The sequence below is a fragment of the Protomyctophum parallelum genome, assembly GCF_964188405.1.
Source record: "Protomyctophum parallelum genome assembly, chromosome: 1".
Lineage (NCBI taxonomy): Eukaryota > Metazoa > Chordata > Actinopteri > Myctophiformes > Myctophidae > Protomyctophum > Protomyctophum parallelum.
Window position 1 is genome coordinate 75,812,206 of NC_139697.1, and position 13,001 is coordinate 75,825,206.

Here is a 13,001-nt window from a genome sequence, read left to right on the forward strand (position 1 = left end):
CAGAAGTTATATAGGGCAGCAGCCGGCGTGGAACACGCTAAACTAAAAGTAGCATATCTTTTTTGCTCTTATAGTAACTGTAATTAACTTGTCGAAGGTGTGGTGTGTTGGGACTGTGTGTAGTGTGTTCCCCCTCCGGAGGTGACTGTGTGTAGTGTGTTCCCCCTCCGTCCGGAGCCAACCGTAAACCACGCTGGCCGGGGATCCGTTCCTGCCACAGCTAGACTTCCTGCTCTCACTGTCTCCGTCGCAGCGTCGCGCATCCTACACGGATTACTGCCATTTCGTCAGGGTAACCGGGCCTATTATTATTTAGCCCGTTTCGCAATACCACAACCAACAGGACCTCGTGTGTGTGCGTGCATGTACGCTGGTGACACAGAGAGAGAGAGATGTCCAGATGTCAGGGAAGAAATACTTCACCCCTGCATGGAACAACTAAAATCTACTTTCTACAGACTCTATACATAGTACATACAGTACCTACAGTATGGTTCCAGATAATTTGCACTCGGAATCTGATATCAGCTGTTTATGAACTGAAAGAGAAGGCAATAGAAGGGAATTCTTTATAGCCATCAAAAATGTCAACACATGCTTAGGACATGGCTCGAAATTGCTCTCTAGGTATGGCAGCGAGGTTTGGGGTCCTCTCACAAAAAACAGATTGGGAAAATGAAAAAAAAGAAACACGAATGAAAAGCACAAAAGCCTGAATACAGAGGACCCTCCAGGTGCAGCGGAAGACTCTTAACAATGCATGCAGAGCAGAATTAGGCCATTTCCCTCTAATTATTGAAAAAAGAGACAGCACATTTTGGATGCACTTAAAATACATCCGTCATTATAAATCCCTCAAAAGACAAGAGATGAATAGAGAGGAGTCCCTCAGTCGGTAACCGTAACACTCGCCCCCATTTGTTTTCACCGACCTTTCCCCCCCGACAGTTCTTGTATCCATTTCACCAAGGTTAAAAGGGTATAGGAATATGTTTAGGGGTAGGCATAGTTTTACTGAGGTTACGTTTAGGAATAAGGCTAGGTTTAGGCATAGTCTTACTGAGGTTACATGATAGGAATAAAGTTAGGTTTAGGCATAGTCTTACTGAGGTTACGTTTAGGAATAAGGCTAGGTTTAGGCATAGTCTTAATGAGGTTACACGATAGGAATGAGGTTAAACTTATTGTCACAAACTGTAAGATCAATTTCCCCTCCGCTCCACAAGGAGACTCCACAGTGGTTCAGGAAGTACTTGTGGCAGTGCCTCACTGCCTCCCTCACTTCCTCTCAATAAAGCAGGCCTGGATGCTCACTTGTCCCTTTATCCCCAACCACACAGCCACCCTTGTTGGCTGTATGCATGACGCCGATGATTGCCTATGCGTCTTTGAACTAGTTTCAATGTAAGTCACCTCCATGATGTGGGTTATATTTAAGATTGATTAATTGTCTCCACCAGGCCGAAGGCATGTGGGGAGAGTATGTTTTGCACTCCGTCCGTCCGCGTGTCCGTCCGTCCGTGTGTCCGTCCGTGTGTCCGTGAACAGCTAATCTCGGCCACCGTTAACCCGGTCGATGCCATATTTTGCACACACACTCCCTGGATGCCAACCATGAACCTCTGCCCCAAACTTTCCAGAACGGCCTGTTATAGCGCCACCAGGAGGCCGCTTTGTGCAAAACAAGTTTTTGCACAGTACACCTACAGATTTTGTCCAAACATCACGCAAATTGGTACACAGTCTCTCTAGAGCCATTCAACGAAACGGGTCTTTCAGATTTATCAGACTCCATCCTGATTGGTTAAGATTGGCTTCCAAAGTTCACAGGAGTGCTCAGTTTCAAACAAAATGCTGCAAATCATGAACACATCGCGTGATTTCCGTGAAATTGTGCACGCACATTCCCACTAGGCCGAGGACCAAATGCCACATGAACAATTTCAACTCAGCCTCAAGGTGGCGCTATAACTGGCCGAAAAGTGTTTTTACCTCTAACTGCACGGATCTGTGGATAACATGGTGGAGACCTGTGCCCGGAAGGGCACTTTTTCTAGTTTGATTTGATTTGAACTGATATTCTGATTTATATTATGAACTTATACTAGATATGTGGCTAATTATTATTTGAATATGCAATAGGAAATGTATAATATGATCTGAAGGCCATACTTTATAATTTAATGTTTACCGTATATATTATTCGTTTATTTTTCTTTGTTTATTTATAGAACCATCATGGCAATCCTCATGTGAACACAATGTGAACCCGTATTCATTATCCCATGCAAAATAAAACCGGATAATATGAAATCCCTGTTTCCTAGTGGTTTGTTGCTCCAGTTGAACTTTATAACCTAACACTTATGTTACATAGTTTTACTGAGGTTACGTTTAGGAATAAGGTTAGGTTTAGGCATCTCTCCCTAATTGAGGTCACTTTTAGGAATACCTAATGGGCGAACGTTTTGAGGTCGCCGGAGTTGAACCAGGGCGAGTGTGTTTTAGGCAGAGTGTTCTTGTATTCTCTCAGTCAACTGGTCCTGACGCACGGAAAGAATAATAATAATAACATTAGGTCACTAATACTAAGAGCTTGTGGATCTGACATCTCGCTTCAGAGATAACTCTTACCTCGTAGCCATTAGACATATGAACTTGACTCATTAGGCACAGTTGGCGCTGATGTATGTACGGCTGGGGCGGTATGGGATTTTTATTACCGCGGTTATTGCCGGCCCCCATACCGCCGGTATGGCGGTTATTACCGCCCCCCCCCCCCCCCCTATACAGTACAGGAATAATAAGAGGGCTAATAAAAGTTACAGGTATGGTGTGTGCGATATTAATTGTGAGGTTACCATAATGACGGTAATCATTAAAGGACCACTTTTGAACCTATCTTCATATAATAGGTCCTCACTAATAGTCATGATAAAATGGCACGTTTCTTTCTACTCGGTCTGTGTCACATAGGAGGCCTAATCTAATTGAATACCCCTGCCATAAAGCATTACACTTGTTTACAAGAGGGTCCACCATTTTCAATTCATCATATCATTTTGTACACTATGCACTTCTATAAAGCCAAAAACAGGAAATCATCATAAAGGAGGTACAAAGGGGGAAAACGTATACAGTGAGGGGGGGGAAAGGGGTGGGTGGAGTCAAGGGATTTACATCTTAAAGGTGCAGTGAAATGAAAAAGACGTTTTTCACACTTTTAGACCATATCCGTGGTCATTATATGGGCATACCTAACAATGGATGCCAAAAAAAATTGAAAATTCTCATTTCTGTGTGTTTTTATATCAAAGGTCCATAAAAACGAATGCATTATTTATTTATTAAAACGAAAACGTGCTGCGTGATGACGTGTAGAGATACACATTGATAAAAGCCAATAACAATGAAGCTCACCCGTTTAATTTCCCATATTTGTGCGTCCGTCCATCACAGCTGCTATTGATTACAGAATACTCCGTTTTTATTTCCATTCCAGATAACATCCAGACAGTGTATTACTCGCTTTCAACTTAATCATCACGCTAGAATATGTATCTGAAAACATTATATGGAAGAAATAAGCCACATAACAGTAAACTGGTTGTGCTGGCCGACCATATGATTTATAAACTAGAAAAAGTGCCCTTCTGGGCAGAGGTCTCCACCAGGATAGGAATGTAGGACATGGCATGACTATGGAGATCATGTGTACCGATTTGCGTGAAATTTGGATAAAATCTGAAGGAGTAATAATAGAAAATGTGTTTTACATATGTCGGCCTCCTGGTGGCGCTATAAAGAGCAGATGTGAAAAATTCCAGGCAAAGGTTTTTCCTTGGCCTCTAGGGAGTTGGCATACAAAGTTATCCACAGATCCGTGCAGATAGAGGTAAAAACACTTTTCGGCCAGTTATAGCGCCACCTTGAGGCTGAGTTGAAATTGTTCATGTGGCATTTCGTCCTCGGCCTAGTGGGAATGTGGGTGCACAATTTCACGGAAATCACGCGATGTGTTCATGATTTGCAGCATTTTGTTTGAAAGTGAGCATTCCTGTGAACTTTGGAAGCCAATCTTAACCAATCAGGATGGAGTCTGAGAAATGTGAAAGACCGGTTTCGTTGAATGGCTCTAGACTAGAGAGACTGTGTACCAATTTGCGTGATGTTTGGACAAAATCTGTAGGTGTACTGTGCAAAAACTTGTTTTGCACAAAGCGGCCTCCTGGTGGCGCTATAACAGGCCGTTCTGGAAAGTTTGGGGCAGAGGTTCATCGTTGGCATCCAGGGAGTGTGTGTGCAAAATTTGGCATCGACCGGGTTAACGGTGGCCGAGATTAGCTGCTCACGGACGGACACACACACACACACACACACACACACACACACGGACGGACGGACGGACGGACGGACGGAGTGCAAAACATACTCTCTCCCCATGCCTTCGGCCTGGTGGAGACAACAAACAACACCACGCTGTTGCGCCTAGCATAGCTACCGTCCCTAGCTACCGTCCCATCGCCTGAAGGGATGCGACGCTCTGATTGGTTCAGAAACTTCAGACCGGTGTTTCATGTTGAAACACCATTTTCATGTTGTTCACCATTTCCGTTTCACTGCGCCTTTAATGACAGTTGGTAGGGCGTTCCACATTTTTGTGGCATAGGAGTGAAATGAATTTAGGTGGACCCTCTTGTAAACAAGTGTCCACTCACAGTTAACAGTCTTTGTATTGAGTTGTGCTTGAAATGTAGTGTAATTCTGCAAACTGTTAATAAATATTTTAATCAATCAATCAATCAATCAATCCTTGTTTGTGCCGAATCTGGGTTGCACATGGTTTTTTGAACTCCCTCTGGTGTTGTTGTGTTGCTGGCATGATTAGACTGACTGAGCGTCACTGTTTATTATGATACACTTTTCATTTCATAAAATAAATAAATATATCATTTCATTTTCTTTATTTTTTTTAACCGCGGTAATGAACCTGATACCGCGGTATGCGTTACATACCGGCGGTATGGCGGTATTGCGGTTATTGCACCCAGCCCTAGTACTGTATGTAGCAATATGCATATAGCAAAAACTGTCCCTATGCTGCTTTTTGCATTGTGTTGTCCTTCTTGTTTTTGTATCTATATGGTTGTCTGTATATGTTGAGTATGAACCAAGACAAATTCCTATTAATGTGATACTTTTGATACTTTTGTGTGACGTTGTAGTTGTGTAGTATGATCAAGTAGGCCGGGCGTTAATTCAATTTGTCAACGGTGACTGATAACAAACAGCGTAAAACCCCACATTTGTAACAATGCACAAAGTCAATGAGCACAGCCTGGCCACTTGTGGCCAGTGAGAAAGGCCGACACAGACTGCCCTGCAGCCGCCCAGCGAGGACAGGATGTGCTCTCACTGTGGTCAAGGAGTGGTGGAGACAGAGCTCCACTTCTTGACCGCAAAGTGACAAATATAAACACGTAAGAAAAGAATACCGTCCCAAATCCACAAAAAGATGGCAAAAACACAGACACACTTTTATTCTGCCCCTGCAGGCAATCCCCTATAAAGTGAGAAAGATGATTGCTCAAGGTTAGCAGCAAAGTATGTAGCAGGCCTGCTACAAAATGGTGGGACAAACAATAGATCGGTATGGATTTTAGTATGCTAGATTGTTTCAGTATACTATGCTAGTATGTTTCACAAAATGAGGGACACACAATAGGTGATTATGGATTTTAGTATGCTAGATTGTTTCAGTAGACTATGCTAGTATGTTTCACAAAATAAGGGAATAAGGTTATGGAATTTGGTATGCTAGTTTTTTTCAGGCTCTAGCTAGTCTACATTGTTCTCTAACTTCTCTCCACACTTTACACTACTTTCAGTATGTGACTTTAAGTGTCCTTATGTTCTGAGCAGTGGTTCTCAAATGTCCAGGGACCCCCAGGGGTCCTTGAGGGGGTTCCAGGCGTCACAAACAATTGGGTCCGCGGCCAAACACATATAAGTAACATTAACATGAAGAAGTTTGAGAACCACTGCTGTACCAAAGGGTCCATTTGAAACGTCCTTGAGGGAACCCTTAGGGTCCCCAAGTTTGTAGAACCACAATGCTTAAGTGCTGCTTATCCCTCATGGGCATCTCACCACCACCTGCATACATAGGCTACTAACCTGTATAGAATAACCTAACCTGCATATACATACTAACCTGTATAACGTCACTATGAAGCCAAAACGTGGGCTGGCGTTAAATATCACAGCGGACCTTCCCCCCACAAACTGCAATCGACTGTGTAATGTCTTCTAGACATGATTTAGACACATTGAGAGAAGAGAGCGTCTGTGCGTGCGTGCGTCTGTGCGTGTCTATGCGTGTGGGCCGTTAGCAGGAAATCTTTTCTGCATGCGGCCAAAATAAATGAGGTTACAGGGTGGAATTTCTCTGATTTGGTCAGCACATGCACCATAGTGCTCTGTCCTCCTCGCTCACAGTGTTGCTTCAGTTCGCAATGCTTGGCCTTTCTTGAAAGCAGAAGGTGATTAAGAACGGCCTTTCAACAGGAGGCTGCAGGTTCGAATCCTCCTGTCTGCAATGTTGAAGGGCCTTCAAGCAAGTGCTGACATAGCCTACATGTATCCATTCTCGGGTCACATCCCCCTTTTTTGGCTTTTTAATTAGTGTGGTTACCAGACTATTGTAATTGTAACACTTTATTATTCCACTTCCATAGGAGTAGTCCTTTATTTTTTCTCGCTACTCCTCCCACAGTTTTGACTGTACGCACTTGAGCCATATGTCAAATTGACCGGACATGACATGAATGGGAAAATGAAAAAAATTACATTCAAGTATTTTTTCCTCGGAGGCTGTAAGCAATTCAATTAAATTCAATTAAATTCAAAGGGCTTTATTGGCATGAGAAAACATACGTTTAGGGTAGGTACCCTAAAAAAAAACATAAACTGCCTCCCCCTGGCCAGCCGGGGCGCCTGATGGAGGGGAAAGGAACTGGTTGGAATAACGTGTTCCTTCCACGCGCTATGTCCAACCAGGGAAACTCCCCCCTGTCAGGTGTAAAGGAGCAACTTGGACACTCAGGCATGAAGGAAGCATGAGTTCAAGTCCGTTGCTCTCCCCTTGTCCCCCATATATGGGGACTAGGTTGGTGGAGGGTGTGTAGAGCCCAGGATCACATTAGATGATTGACACAGGGGTGAAAAATGGGTTACAAAATCGTGGGATAAAAAATTATAAAAAAAAGAAAACATACGTTTACATTGCCAAAGCAGAAAGGACAATACAATCAAAACAAAAATGATGTACATTTGAAGGTCAGAATCTTCAATAGATCAAATTCTATGTACCAAGATCACTCGATGCAGGTATAGTGCAGGAATATACACAATGATTAGTCTTTAGGGTGGTTGTGTTCCATTTGATATCCTTCGACTATCACAGCAACTCACAAATCTTTCTGCTGTGTTTGCACATTGTTGTACTTCGCCCAGCAGATATGGGAGTTTTTTGTCATTGGTCATGTTTTCAAAATCTCAGTGTGTGGTTGTAATCTGTGGGAAGTATGTGTCTCTGATGTCTTGGTACAATGGACAGATGGTTAGGAAGTGTAGCTCGGTTTCCACTTCATTTTGTGTGCAGTGGGTGCATAGCCTGTCTTCTCTCGGGATACAGGTCTGCCTTTCTCGATCGCGAGACTGTGCTCACTGAGTCCCTAGTTAAGATTTTTCTTTGTTTTGGGTCGGTCACGGTGCTCAGGTATCCTGCCACTGTGTATTCTCTGTTTAGGGCCAGATAGCATTCTAGTTTGCTTTGCTTTTGTGTTGCTTCTTTCCAATGTGTCAGATAGTTTTCCTTTTGCTGTTTTATAATTTGGTTTAGTCCAATGGGTTTTCTATCTTGTGGCTCTGTTTGTGTTTGTGCCCGGAGTTCCAGGGCCAGCTGTAAGCACTATAGTTACAAAACTTGGAGGTTAAATTCATAATTATCACTACAATTATTTTACTTGTATAACAGCCCACTTTATGTTTTGGCTTATAACTCTTGAATATGTGTTGTCCCTGGACATTATGAAGTACTGGTGTAATTGTGGAATCAATAAAGGGTGGTGTGTTCCAGTGGGAGGGGCTTAGCCTTTATATGTAGGGAGGCCTCCCACTACCTGGCAGTCAAAGTAGGACTGTGGAGGTGGAAGGAGCTAGGGCCACCTTTCCAGTAAATCTGTAAATACCTTTGATCTATATTGACCTCACTCTGACCGTCACTACGGTCATAACAACGAATGATGCCCTCATCTTCCTCTTCTTCGAGATCAATATATCAAAATTGTCATGCCCACATGACCTGTAGGAGGCGGTCTCAACGTATAAGTTATGTCCGGTGCGGCCGGCTCCGCCTCTTTGCCTCTCTCGCCTCATGAGATCTGGTTACGGTAGGTAAAATGGTATCGTATCTTTGGGATCTATACTGTTAAAGGTATATTCAGTGATTTCACTTAATTCAAATATCACTTATTTTTTTGTTTTGTTGTGATAATCCTCCCAACTATAGAGTGTGCTGACCATATAAGGAGTTCCTCCCTGTCCCCAGTTAACCCCTGGGGGTCAAAAAACCTTAGGTTTCGTTTTTTTACTCTCTATCCTGATTGGACGAAAGGCTGGGTCCCACAGCCAAAAACGAAACCTAAGGTTTTTTGAGTGAAATCACTGAATATACCTTTAATGCTGACTGCTTGGTTTCGCTAGTAGTCTTTTTCCACACTCACTGCTTTGGAAACCGGTACACTTCGTTGCAGGCGCCTTGCGTCCCTGTGGGTTGCAGTGTTGTGTAACTTTATAGCCTACTGTGTTTGTTTGCTAAAGCTAACTAACACGTTGTTGTTGTATACTTGTACTGTTTTGCCTACAGGGTTTTGCCCTTCAGTTAGGCTACCTTAAGAGTTCCGTTTGTTGCGGAACGGCCGTGATACGGCGATTTTTATTTTATTTTATTGTTTGTACCCTTTGCTGCGCTGTTCGCAGCCGCGGGGGTAAGTGACAGGTTCCATCCAAGTTGGTGGCATTCCTGTCAATTCCGCGTGGGTTCGCATGCGAGGTAGTTACCCACACTAGTATAATTCTAGTAGAGTCACAAGGTGATATTTCTTAACTTGTTCTCCCTCCATACTGAGTGTATTGTGAGTAGGGAAGAAGAAGCTGTTAATTGCTTCAGTCATTGAGTCCCTCAGACCACTGTGCGCAGCAGGCGGGATTTGTTTTGGTTACTTTCTATTCTGCTATTCCCCCTCATACGTGCGCGTATGGTGAGGAGACGTTTTTGGCTAAGTTAATTTGTTATACATTGCTGCATACTGCTATTTGCTTCACCTGGTGCTACGCTGACCGCAGCCGGCAGGGTTTGTTTTTCGTTTTGCTGATTATTCCCTCTCATACGTTCGCGTATAGTGGGTATACTTTTGATTAACATTGCTATTATTTGTGCATAGGCTACTGCTATTTACTACCCCTGGTGCTACGCTGTCCGCAGCTGGCAGGGTTTGTTTTTGTTACAATTAGTCCCTCTCATACGTACGTGCGCATATAGTGAGTTGACGTTTTTTGGTTAATATTGTTATATAAAGTTTTGCATACGGCTATTTGCTACCGCGGGTGCTACGCTGTCCGCAGCTGGCAGGGTTGTTTTTTGTTATGCAAATTATTCCCCCTCATACGTTCGCGTATAGTGAGTGGACGTTTTGATCAAATACTATTATACATTTGTGCATATTGCTATTCGCTACCCCTGGTGCTACGCTGTCCGCAGCTGGCAGGGTTGTTTTTGTTATCCTAACCCCCTCTCATACGTTATGTATAGTGAGTAGGTGTTTTGAGTTTGCATATTATTACCCTGTTACCACACTGTTCGCAGCGGGTTGGGTTTTGCGTCTGTTCCCTCAAGTACGTACGCGTACGGTGAGTAGGGTTGTTTACTCGTATATTGCGGCCCCTGATACTGCTGTTCGCAGCGCGTGGGGTTTCCTGCATATCCCTCGGTGCGTTTGCGTACTGTGAGTGGGGCGGTAATTGAGCTACTATGGCTTCCTACGTCTGCTGCTGTTGTCAGGCAGCCATGGACCCCCGTGATGGCCACCGGGAATTTGTTTGGGCAGAGCCCATGTGCGGCGGGACGTTGAGGACCCCTGTGTTGCTGCCATCGACTTGCCTTATGCCGAGGGCTCGGCGTGCAGCACTGGGGGGGGGGAGTCAGCTCCCCCTGCCCAGGAACCGGTGCCTGGCCATAGTGACAGGCATTCTAGAAAACGCCATCGGCGTCGCTCAGGTGACCATGATTATAGGAGGTCTCGTGAGCACACGTCTCGGGCCCCTAAGCGTTCTGCTCACGCCCAGGAGGTCGGGGAGATGCAGGGCGCCACTCAGAGGGAGATTTTGGCTGCTATTCAGTCCCTCAGTGAGCGGATGGGGAGGTTTGAAGCTGAATGCTCCTCAACTGTAGTGTCGCATGAGACTGTGTCCTCGCAGGCATCTCCCTTCAGGGGGGTGCCTGGCCCGGAGGATGACCCAGATGTGCTTTCCATCCATGCGCCTGGCTCCCTTACTTTTAGCGGTCCACGGTCGGACCACGCTTCAGTCTCAGGCAGCACCAGATCTGTGCTCTACACAGAGTCTGCTCCGGACGTCACTGCTAGTGAGACACTGGTGTCGCATGTGTTATCAGCGGCTAAACTATTGGGTATGACACTTACAGCCCCGAAGTCCGCCTCTTCGGCGGGTGTCTTCAGTGTGGTGTCCCAGGCTCGCTCGTCCCCCACTGTTCCAGAAGCAGAGGGGTATTCGGGGATGCTAATGACTAACTGGAGGAAGCCTGATAGTGACTCCCTATTTAATGCTGGGTGCAGGGGCCTGGCAAAGATGGCTTATCCTCCCGAGTCCGGCTTGGGAGACATGCCACCGGTCGAGCACGGCATGGCCGCATTGACCGATCTTGGCCCTGACCGAGTTACCACTGTCCCACGTTGCCCCAGTAAGCAGTGCGAGAAGACTGATCGTCTGGTGTGTCGCACATATAATTCAGCAACCCGTGCAGCTCGCTCGGGGAATGCATTGGTCCTCCTCTTGGCTGCGCTAAGTAGGACAATAGGGGCGGAGGACACAGATTCCCGGTCCCTGGTAGATGCCGCTGTGTTAGCTCATTCTCAGCTCACACGGGACATTGGCGCCACCATGTCATCAGCCATGTTGGCTCGTCGTCAGGTCTGGCTGGCTCAGATGCGTCTCCCTGAGAACATCAAGAAGGAGCTGCGGGAGAAAGCAGTTGTGCCTGGCCACGTGTTCAATCCAGACTTCCAGGACACGCTGGACAGAACTGAACGCTGTGCTCAGACACGGGAGAGCGTTCAGCGGTTTTCGCCGGCCCAGGTCCCCACCAAGGGTCCTGGGGGCGTGGCAGGCACCAGGAGGAGGCGTTTCGGGCCCCCAGTTCGGCCGCCCGGCAGCAGCCTCACCGGCAGCAAGGTTCTAGATCCCGAGCCACTAACAGAGGTGGCCCTCAAGGGCGTCGCCCCGCAAGGGCACAGGGCGCCAAGGGGGCTCTGCATGAGAGTTCAGGGACCCTATCCAAGCACGCGCGCTGGCGGAGGAAGTTTCCACCCTGCTGCAGAAAGGCGCAATTACAAAGGTGAGTTCAACCGATCAGAAAGCAGGTTTTTACTCTACATATTTTCTGGATCTCAGATACTCGATCTCAGGTGGCTAAACCGGTACATGAAGGTCCTACCTTTCAAGATGTTACAGACAAAAACACATACGTCAGTCCATTGGCCAGGGAGAGTGGTTTGCCAACCAGCAACTCACAAATCTTGCTGCTGTGTTTGCACATTGTTGTATTTGACTTCTCTCGGGATACAGGTCTGCCTATGACGGCCTTTCTCGATCGCGAGACTGTGCTCACTGAGTCTGTACCTAGTTAAGATTTTTCTTTGTTTTGGGTCGGTCACAGTGCTCAGGTATTCTGCCACTGTGTATTCTCTGTTTAGGGCCAGATAGCATTCTAGTTTACTCTGCTTTTGTGTTGCTTCTTTCCAGTGTGTCAGATAGTTTTCCTTTTGCTGTTTTATAATTTGGTTTAGTCCAATGGGTTTTCTATCTCGTGGCTCTGTTTGTGTTTGTGCCCGGAGTTCCAGGGCCAGCTGGCTGAGGGGGCATCTCTCTAGAGTTTCACTGTGTGTGAGTGCCTTGTTATGGAGTGCATCTAGGTCACTTTCTTTTAGGTGGTTGTAGAACTTAAGTGCTCTCTTTTTTATTTTGATTATGAGTGGGTATCGTCCTAATTCTGCCCTGCATGCATTATTTGGTGTTTTTCGCTGGGTACGGAGAATGGATTTGCAGAATTCTGTGTGTAGGGTCTCTGTTTGGTGTTTATCCCATTTTTCAAGGTCATGGTTTGCTAATGGTCCCCAGATCTCGCAACCATAGAGGGAAATTGGTTCTATCACAGAGTCCAGTATTTTAAGCCATGTTTTAATTGGGATGTCTATTTTGATGTTTCTTTTGATGGCATAGAATGCCCTTCTTGCCTTGTCTCTCAGGTCCTTTACAGATTGGTTGTAGTTCCCTGTGCTGCTGATGTTTAGGCCAAGGTAGGTATAGTTTTTAGTTTGTTCTAGTGGGATTGTATTTAGGAAAAATTGGTGGTTTTGGCGGCTGGGCCTTTTTTGAAATATCATGATTTTAGTCTTGGTTAGGTTCACTGTCTGGGAGAATTTGTGTAGGAGATCAAGTTGCTGCTGTAGTCCTTCCTTGGTTGGGGACAGCAGCAGCAGGTCATCTGCGTAAAGTAAGCATTTGATTTCTGTGTTTGCCAAGAGGATGCCTGGAGCTGTAGACTGTTCTAACGTTTTTGCTAATTCGTTGATATATATGTTGAAGAGTGTTGGACTCAGGCTGCATCCCTGTCTAACTCCACGGCTTTGGGGGAAAAAGTC